At 51.0% G+C, this 9,229-nt stretch overlaps 2 long non-coding RNA genes across 2 annotated transcripts in view; both read left to right on the forward strand.

Moving 5' to 3' along the window:
• Positions 1-9,229, forward strand: part of LOC102374414 — an 18,025-nt gene that overhangs the window by 5,425 nt on the left and 3,371 nt on the right. The gene's annotated exons all lie outside the window — the stretch shown is intronic.
• Positions 3,134-4,470, forward strand: LOC102374240. Its single transcript, XR_324265.1, has 3 exons — positions 3,134-3,271; positions 3,965-4,114; positions 4,335-4,470. It is a non-coding gene; the product is annotated as an uncharacterized LOC102374240 (long non-coding RNA).

The following is a 9,229-nucleotide window of genomic DNA, read 5'->3' on the forward strand; positions in this document are numbered from 1 at the left end:
GGGGGGCTCCTTCCTTGCCCACAGATTTTACCAGGGCTGGGGCAGGGGTGGGCTCCCTGAAGCGCCGTGATCCGCTGGCTTTGCCAGGATTGCTCAGCAGGCCAGCAGTGGCGGTAGTCCCCCCGTCCCCCAACGGGCTTCGTTTAAAGCCCGGTGGAGCAGGTCAGCCAGTCTGGCTGAGAAGAGCCTCCTCCCTAGGGGAGAGAGGTGGAGGCCATCTCTTCCCAGCAGCTCGCTGCCTCTCTCGCCAAAGAGCGGGCTGTGGTCATGAAAGCCAAAGCCTTCCTGACGACACCAGCGCTGCAGTCTTTGGTTGACCAAAATAAGCCCTTCTTATGCCATGAAGGTCACACCGCTCTTTGCTTCACAGACACACAAGGGTGGAGGTTGTAGCCGTGTTGGTCTAAGGACAGAGGCAGACAAGGTTCTTTGGGTGAATCTGATATCTTTTATTCGACCAATTTAAATAGTTGGAAGACAATTATTAAGCAAGCTTACAGGCACACACACACACACATGCGCCCCGAACATAAACTCTTTGAAACAACTCAGCCATTTCTCTTACCGAGCAGGACAGAAGCTAGAGGATGGTGATCGTCCCCAGGCTGCTAACACCAAAAGTTCAAAAATCACAAGTCAGGCCCAGCCTAAATCATTGATTTGGCTGAACAGCATGCGAGTTTGAAAAATAACTAAGCTCACTTCGGGCTCTTCTCATTTGTTCTGTGGTTTCTGACTCTCGGGGACATGCCCAGATCATGGATTTGTACTTTTTCTCTGCCACTAGGAAATCTAGACATTCTTGTTTCTTAATGCAAGCTGAGAGTCTCATGTGGGATCTCACTTGGGTTTAAGTGGGGGTGAAGCATCATTAGATGAGGCATCATGGGAAAATTGCAAACACCGGCAAAACTGCTGTGTCCAGGGAGCTCTGAGTGTCCAGCAGCGAGTGTGTAAGGGGCGGGGGGAGTGCGCACAAACAATAGACATGTGAGGCTTAAGGAAGGCTGCATAAGAACACCCTGAAGCACCCATCGGTCCATGTCCCCCCACAAAAAGCGAGCCCAGCAGCCAAGCCCTAATAGTGCTAGCAAGAAAGCTAAAGAGTGGGACCCCTGGGTGATGAGTGGGGAGCAGGCCACTCGGATTTCTGGATAATGCGAGAGATGGATGGGGGATGGGGTAGAGACACCCGCAGCTAGATTCAAACTGGCGACGCTTGACAGATGGGACTGCCCTAGATTTCATGAGTGCCTGCCGTTAATCCGGCTTCCTGTGCCCTCCCCCCAGCCCACCCCACCGCACTTGCATCTCACTGCAGCTCCCTGGCTTCTCTTTGCTGCTGAGGAGGAAGCTGTGCTTCAACAGCCCTGAGAATGGCACAGCGGGGGCTGGTTTGAAGGCTGTAGCATAGCGCGTCTTCGTTGCACTTCCCAGACCCTTATCTTGCCCCAAAAGCTTCCTCTGCCTGAGGACAGGCTCACACCCAGAGTCCAGTCCAGGTGGGAACGGAAATCCAGGTATAGTTCCCCCCTGCCCAGGTGGCCACTCCATGGAGCACACCACGCACATACACATGGGCAGACTGGGTCTCTCTCCCTTCTTCTGCTGGGTATAAATGCCCCCGTGCATGCCTGTCACCAGGGTGGGATTCTTCAGCGACTCCCCTTCCAACCTGTTGACTGCCCCAAATCAAGCTCTTTGGGACTTGGGAAATGTTCCCTTTGCCGCACAGACCTGTCATTCTCAGCGAAGAGCAGAAAAGTGCATTGCTCTGCTCCACAGCGCCATGTCCTGCAGAATACGGCTTAGGAGATGGCGCAGAGGCACAAGGGAGGCAGGGATGCCTGTAGACGCAGCACTAGACTGGGAACAAGGAACACTTGCACTGTGTAAAAACCATTGCATCAAAGCAGTGTTTGCAGCTCCCTGTCGGTCCCCATTTCAGAATGTCTCCTGGGCTCTTGCCCTCTCTGCCAAATCAAGGGTTTCTCTTAATTTTTACAGTGCAATAAATAACACGTGTCAATATGTGCCTTTTCGATAGGGAAGACATCACTGTGGAGCAGGCCACAGAGTGAAACGTGCCCAGATGGACCTGGTTGCAAAGCTGCATCCATACCCCCTGTATGTGTCTCTAGGATTCACATCCCGTGGTTCCTTGTGCTGCTGCAAGGCTGAGCAGCTCTGTGGTTCTCTCCTGGGGAACTACGGGAGAAAACTGTGTCCATCCCAGCATAGAGGAGGAATTATGGCAAGGCAAGGGGAGCACTTGCAGTTCTCAAGTGATTCAGCCATTCTCCAAAGCAAGCAGCTTAACAGTCTGAGAGGAAGCAGCTCTTGGCTTTATCTCGTACCTGTGGCTGGGCCAGCTGGCTCTGGGGTAGAGAAGCACAGCACCCAGCCCAGAGGGTTTTGCATTTGAACATATTCAAGTAAGAGCCCAAGCCGGCTCTGCAAGTGAAGAGGAGCTCTTACAGCTCAGGTCAGACCAGTGCCTTGTACGATACATAGGTACAAAAAGCCACTGGAGTCCGTGACTGCCCTTCTCAGCACGTGGGTATGAACTAGGCCACATGCTGATTCCACGCCTAATTTTCTTTTCTGCCAAAAAAAATGAAAATGTTAACAAAACGAGATTTTTGGAGGAACCTGGGCTTTCCTTGAACATTTCAGATTATTCATCATGACGTCTTGTCGGTTTTTGACCACTATTATTTTTCATTTTCAGCAGAAACGAAAAGCCAGTTCCCAGCTTCTGACAAACAAACCAAACATATGGTTTCCAGTTTGTCGAGGAAAAGTTGACAGTTTCTGATTAAAATTGTTTGGGGGTTTTTGCAGGGAAGACCAATTTCCAATGAGCTCTAGCATTAACCTTTGACCCCTGACCCATCTCTTGTGACTGCCTTCAGGAAGAGAAGGGAAATCTTTTCCTTCATTTCTGCTCATCAAGCCCTTTTTTGTTTTTTAGCATGGCATCAGATGAAAACTGCAGACTCTGGCCAAATAAAGCCATGCAGGTCCCAGTGTGAACAAAAACCTGTAACGGAGCTGCAGGTCACAGCTGTGGCACATCCAGGTTTTATATTCAGGTCAGCAGTGTTGCAGAGAAACCAGAGGGGATGGCATGTGGCAGGCCCAGAAGTGCATGAGATCCAGTACATTCCAGTGGGAGTACGACTAGGACTGCAACTCATCAGAAAGGTCAAGAATGCATGTAAAATATTGCACAGAAACAGCACCTTTTTGACAGCAAACCTGCTGCCAGGTGAGACTACTGCTCATTATTTTGCAGACTTACTTATAGAGCCAAGTCATGTGAGTCTGAGCAGCTAACAAGAATAATGAGAGGCTGAATTATTTGTGGTACGAGCAATAGCCAGGTGAGCGCCAGGTTATTGTGATAAATAGACTTTGCAGGGGCAGTTTGCCGGGCCAGCCAGAGCTGCTTTGTGCTAGAGCGGTGCTGACATGCAAGGAAGACACTGAAATGGTCCCGGCGAAAATACACCACCCAGACACGAATGGTAAATACATGACAAAGCGCAGGTCTGTTTGCAGTGAGCGTGGAGACAACCGCCGGGAAACACAAAAGGTCCAAGCCAAGGGTGTGGTGTTGGCTCTGCAATGAAAGCACCCGCTGTGTGCAACAGTTGTGTCACTGTCAGCACAAAGAAATTCAAAAGCCAAATGCATTCCTGAAATAGAGACTTTGTGGGGAAAGGGGAAATGATGCTCTGTTGGGGGCAAGACATCCCTGCATTAGGACTAGCAGGAAATTCATTGGGGAGCTATCAGCCAACTCTGCCTGTAATGGGGCTTGGGATTGAACCTGAGCTGGTAAAACCCCAAAGATCTTTTTCCTGTTCCTTGACCCTGGGCACTTGCTGCTTTTCACCAAATGTTCCCCTGTGGTGTCAAAGCTATTTTCTCTTTTCTCTCGTTCCCACACCACACCCAGTGACACCACTTTTACTGAGTGCAGAAGGCATCTGCAGACATGCCCATGTCTCTACCCAACTCCCGCAGCCCCTTCAGCTGGTGCCTACCCAGGCTGCACCTTGTGCCCTGCCAGCCCAGCTGATGAAGCAGACCCAGCAAAAGCCGCAGGGTGAGATGGGGAGGCAGAGGGTGCAGGGTGGGGAGTGGGGGCCTCCACGGTCTGGTGGCTTCCCCGTGGCAGCTGCTGCCTGGTGCCTGTCCCAGCCTGCCAGTGTGGACAGGGGCATTGCTCACCGGTCTGTGTTCAGCACACTGGTAGGCACACAGGGAATGGTTGACCCAGTCTAAAACTGGGTAATCATACCCTGTCCTGGGTTTTCCCTCTACAGCAGTGTCCACCGGAGTGTCTCAGACCTGTTACACTTTCTCCTCCGTTCGCCAGCTGGGGATACCGAGGTCCAAGGACATGAAGCAAATGCCTAAAGAGAGCCCTTATTTCCAACTCACCTGCTCTAACAGCTAGGCCCCGCTTCCTCCTGCAGCCTGCAAAAGAGCCAGGGCTCCTTGCACCCAGCTCCGGCTCTAACCACCAGGCAGGCGTGCCCCTCCCATGTTCTGAGTATTAGGATGCTGGGCTTGCCCACAACCCCTCCCTGGGCTGTTTGTCTGCTGCGCGGCCTCCTCGTCTTCCCAGGCCACTGAAGCGCAGAGTTGTCGCTCTTGCCCTCCCCGCCTAAAGGGAAAATGCGGAGGAGGGGAGGGAAACAGAGTTCCCCGCCAGCCCTTTGCGCGGCTTCTTCTGCTTCTCCTTTCCTTTCAGCTGAAGTGACGTGAATTCTCGGGGTTGCCAGTGTCTAATTATAACCACGGCACGGTGCGGTTAGCTCCCCCACCCACGCACCGTGCTCTGCTTGACAGAGAAGCGAAAGAGGTGCCGGGCCGCGGGCTGGCAGGGAGGAGTCGCGGGGATGCCACCTGCAGCAGGTCGAGGGCTGCCTCCTGGCGCTCCCCACTGTGAACCTCGGAGAAGGACTTTCCATTTGGGGCTAACCACAGCTCACCCCCCCAGCCCTGGCTGAACCTGCCACCGTCTTTTGCTGTCACGCACAGCTCTGCTGTTTCCTCTCTCCAATCCTCCACGCCTGCCACGCTGCTTCTGCAATGTTTTGAGGCCTGAAGGATCTAATGTTAAGTCACCTGGGAGCTGCTGATCACCAGACTGAGCCAAGACACTGGGGCAGGCCTGGCCACAGCAAGGCGTGAAGGGTAGGGGGCTTGGAGGAAGAGGCATGAATGAAGGAGCAATATATAGATCCATCAGGGAAGGGTTCCTGGGATGTTTCCTGTTCCTTATATGCTGGTTGAGTCCTAATTTGCAGGGGAGCAACAAAGCAAGAGAGAAGTATCAGGGCAGGGCTGATGTGTCCTTTTTGTCTCTGCACTCAGCACCCCAGCCACGGTCTCCTGTTGTACCAGGAAATGCAGTGAAATGCAGTTATTTGAGGCCAGATTTCCAAAGGTGCTTGGCTCTGGCTTGGACTCCTAAATGAATAGACCGATTTTCAAAGCCCCGCATGTCGGGGGCTGAGCTCCTGCAAGTCTGCAAGTCTGTAAGTCCAACATGTATTCAGATTTCCAAAGGTGCTTGGCTCTGGCTTGGACTCCTAAACGAATGGACTGATTTTCAAAGCCCCGCATGGACCAATTTTCAAAGCCCCGCGTGTCGGGGGCTGAGCTCCTGCAAGTCCATCCTGTGTCTATGTGCCTAAAAGGGAGCCGAACTTCTGGAAAAGTCCAGTCCTGATTTAAGCACAAGGTACTTGGAGGTTTGAGCTAGAACCTCCCTGTGCCAGCCCCATGGTAAAATGGGTGTGCAAATCCTTCCCTTGTCTCTGCCATGTTATTCAGAGGTGGGAGAACGTATACAGGGCAACATGGCCTTCTGCTCATCCTCTCCCACTGCATACAACACCAGGCCAACTGTCCGGTGCCAGCCATAGTGGTTTGGGGATATGTCTTTCCTGCCATTTGCTGTGAATTAGCTTACAGTTCTCCAGGAGCAGGAAAAGAGGGAAGAGGTGGGCATTTCCATCCAGTATAGGACGCCCTACTAAAAGGATGGAGTTTGCTCTCGAAGGCAGAATAACCCTTCAGCTATCACATGCCATGTAGGCTGCGTAAAGCCAAAGGGAACTGCTACTGCTCGGCCCTTCAGCAAAAGAGGACACCAGGCAGCACAGACCTGCTAAGAGCAGGTTTTACCAGACACAGGCGGTGCAATGCTCTGGGCAGGGCTGCAGAAGAGGGGGTGACATACGGAGAATCGATTTTGTTCAAATATTTGAAAAAAGTCTCCAAAAATTGGCTTCAGTTGGAAGGGCCCACTAGGAGTAACAGTGTGTCTAGCAGGGCAGAAATGTCCACTCAGTCATGAAAACCCATGCTGGACCTGGGGATCATTGGTAAGGCCCTGAGTTAGGCTATAAAAATCTGGGTTCAGTTTCTGGCATTGCTGCAGTCCCCTCGTGCACCCTCGAGTAAATGTGTTAACCTCCCTGTGTCTCAGTTCCCCATTTGTCAAAGGTCAATGATGATATTTCCTTTGTCTGTCTGGTTGCTTTAGACTGGAAGATGTTGTGGGTGGGAATGGTCTTTACTTGTGTATCTTCTTAATGCCAGCCATCACAGAGGGGCTCCTGATCTGAGTTGGGTGCTCTTGGGGCTACAGTAATCCTTCTGTGAATTCATGATATCAATTAACTCTGCGGAAGAGGGCGGTGGGCACGAGGGTAGTGGAGTTCCCAGATCAGACCAGTCCTGGGTGGGCTGGGAATAAGGAGTGGACGGAGAAAGAAAACCAAGGGACCTCAAGAGATTAGAAGCATAAAAAGTAAGAAAAAAAATCAGTTTGGGAAAAGCAGCCAGGGAAAAGCAGCCTAGCTCACAGGAGGAGGAAACCCAGGGGTCTGTGACCTTCTAAGGACTTGGTGTGAGAGAGCACAAGAAACTAGACACGTGCCGGCCATGACAAGGGACAGCAGAAATAACTAGTGCTCACCCAGAGATCTCATCCAGGCCTTCTCTGTTCATTTTCTAGGAGGCCACCCCTGGGATACTGCCAGTGCGTGCCAGTCCGGTCACTTTGTTACCAAGATGTGATAAAAGTAGAAGCAGGAGAAAATGGTTGTGGAGTGAAGACCCACCCGAGCATGGGACCTGGGTTCATGTTCCCTGCAGTTTCTATGTGACCCTGAGCAAGTCATGTAGGGCCAGCTTCTCTATACCTCCTCCTCCTCGCTATTTTTGGTGACTCAGTCTTAAGCGTGCAATGACAGTGTGTCACCAAGAGCACACACCAACTGCTGAAGCTTTCTTAGCCTGACGAAGGGTTTTTGAACCCGAAAGCTTGCTTAATAACTATTCTCCAACCATTTGGGTTGGTCTAATAAAAGATATCAAATTCACCCAAGGAACCTTGTCACCAAAATAGATGCATTCGTGGATTTTCAGGGACTTGAACAAGGTGGGATAGAGCCACACATAGGTGCCTGCTGAAGTCCATGTAGATACTTAATAGACGATATTGGATCTGACTCATTAGTTCTTTGTGCCTTGCTTTGCTATCTGGATTTCAAGGATAAAAGCACTTTGCTACTTTACAGGATATTTGGGGAAAGAAATGTATTAAAGATTGGGAGGCGGTGACCAGAAAAGTGTCGTTGGTGCAATGCATTAAGGAATAATAACAGAAATGATGTAGGGGCTGAAGACTGAAAGATGCATCAACTAGAGTTCAGCAGTGACGCAGAAAGGGAGAAGAGGAATTTAATCAAAGCTCTTCTATAAAATATTTCCCCATTTCTTTCCTCCAGAAATTTGACATTGTTATTTTTTTTAATTGAAACCAAAAGGGGAAGTGTATCAAAGAAATGCCCAAATTTCCTCTGGTTGCATTACCAATGTTGACATTTTGAAAAAATACCCCAACTGTGCCCTGACCTCAGGGGCTGCAAACACTGGAGGGGCATGAATACCAAACAGAGATGAAATATTTAGGGGTCCAGAGGGAGTGTGGAGGGGATGTATGTATATCTGGTCTCCTGCCGGGGGAGGATTGGAACGTCATTAAGGGAAGTTACAGCTGAATACCAAGCTGCAATGGAGCTCAGTCAGCCCCTGGAACTGGCTCCCAAAGGAAGCGATAGAAGAACTCGGGACATTTAAGACTGGAAAATGTCCTTGGTATGCTTGCTCGAGCATCTGCTTCTGTGCTGCTGCAAGGGGACAGATTAGGGAAGACTTCAGAGGTTTCTTGCTCCCATGACTGTAGCTAGCATGTAAAAACCAATCCCTGAGGAGACAGTCACCTCACTCCATGATGGTTTCTATTAGTCCTAGAATGATGCTGAAACTCAACAGAATGTAATGAAACCCAATAAGGGAAGAAAACTGGGTAAAGAAGGGAAATCCCCAGGCAGGTCCCACAGAGCCAGGCAGCCTCCCCTCTCCTCTCCCCCTGGTGTGGAAACAAAGCATGCTGCTAAGCTCTCCAAGACCCTGGGGACTCCAGGATCAGAGGGAACAGGGGCAGGGTGGGATAGATTGGCCACATGTGCAGCTCCAGGGAAGGTGGGTGAATATACTGCCAACATGGTAGCCTCCGGAGAGATTATCTCCAGGCCCAAGAACAGCAGGAAGTTGGGAGACGTTGGCATAACAGTGGCCTAGAGCTGGCAAAACATTGTGATGCCTTCAGCTGCTGCTCACCCTCACATAGGATGGTTCATGAGGAGAGCTGATGGCACTTTACAAAAGAGGATCAGTATCAATATCCCCATTTTACTAATAGGGAAAACCGAGGCACACAGCCAGCAAATGCCCAAGGTCACCTAACACGTCTGTGGCAGGGCCAGAAGTCTGCCATCCCAGTCTGGTAGGCAGCACTTTTCTCAAGCATAGTGCTCAGCATCCTCTGTGCTCCCTGAGCCTGGCAGGAGCAGGGAAGTACCAGAGTGCCCCAGAAAGAGCCACGCGCACCATATTCCCAGCCTGACCTGGGGGGAGCAGGTGGCATCTGAGAAACCCCCTGCCATCCCCAGACCAGGCCTGTGCCCTGCTCCAGCTCCATGTCCAGCTGAACCTTCCCAAGGTTTAGCCACTGAGGCTGCTTATATATTTATGCATTTGTTTGGATGTCAACAGTGAATATCTCGCCTACCCTAGGCCCTCAGAGCCAGCACACATTAACGATGCAAAGTCCCAGCGGCACTAACACGATCAGTTC

The sequence above is a fragment of the Alligator sinensis genome, unplaced genomic scaffold (genome assembly GCF_000455745.1).
Source record: "Alligator sinensis unplaced genomic scaffold, ASM45574v1 scaffold103_1, whole genome shotgun sequence".
Taxonomy (NCBI): Eukaryota; Metazoa; Chordata; order Crocodylia; family Alligatoridae; genus Alligator; species Alligator sinensis.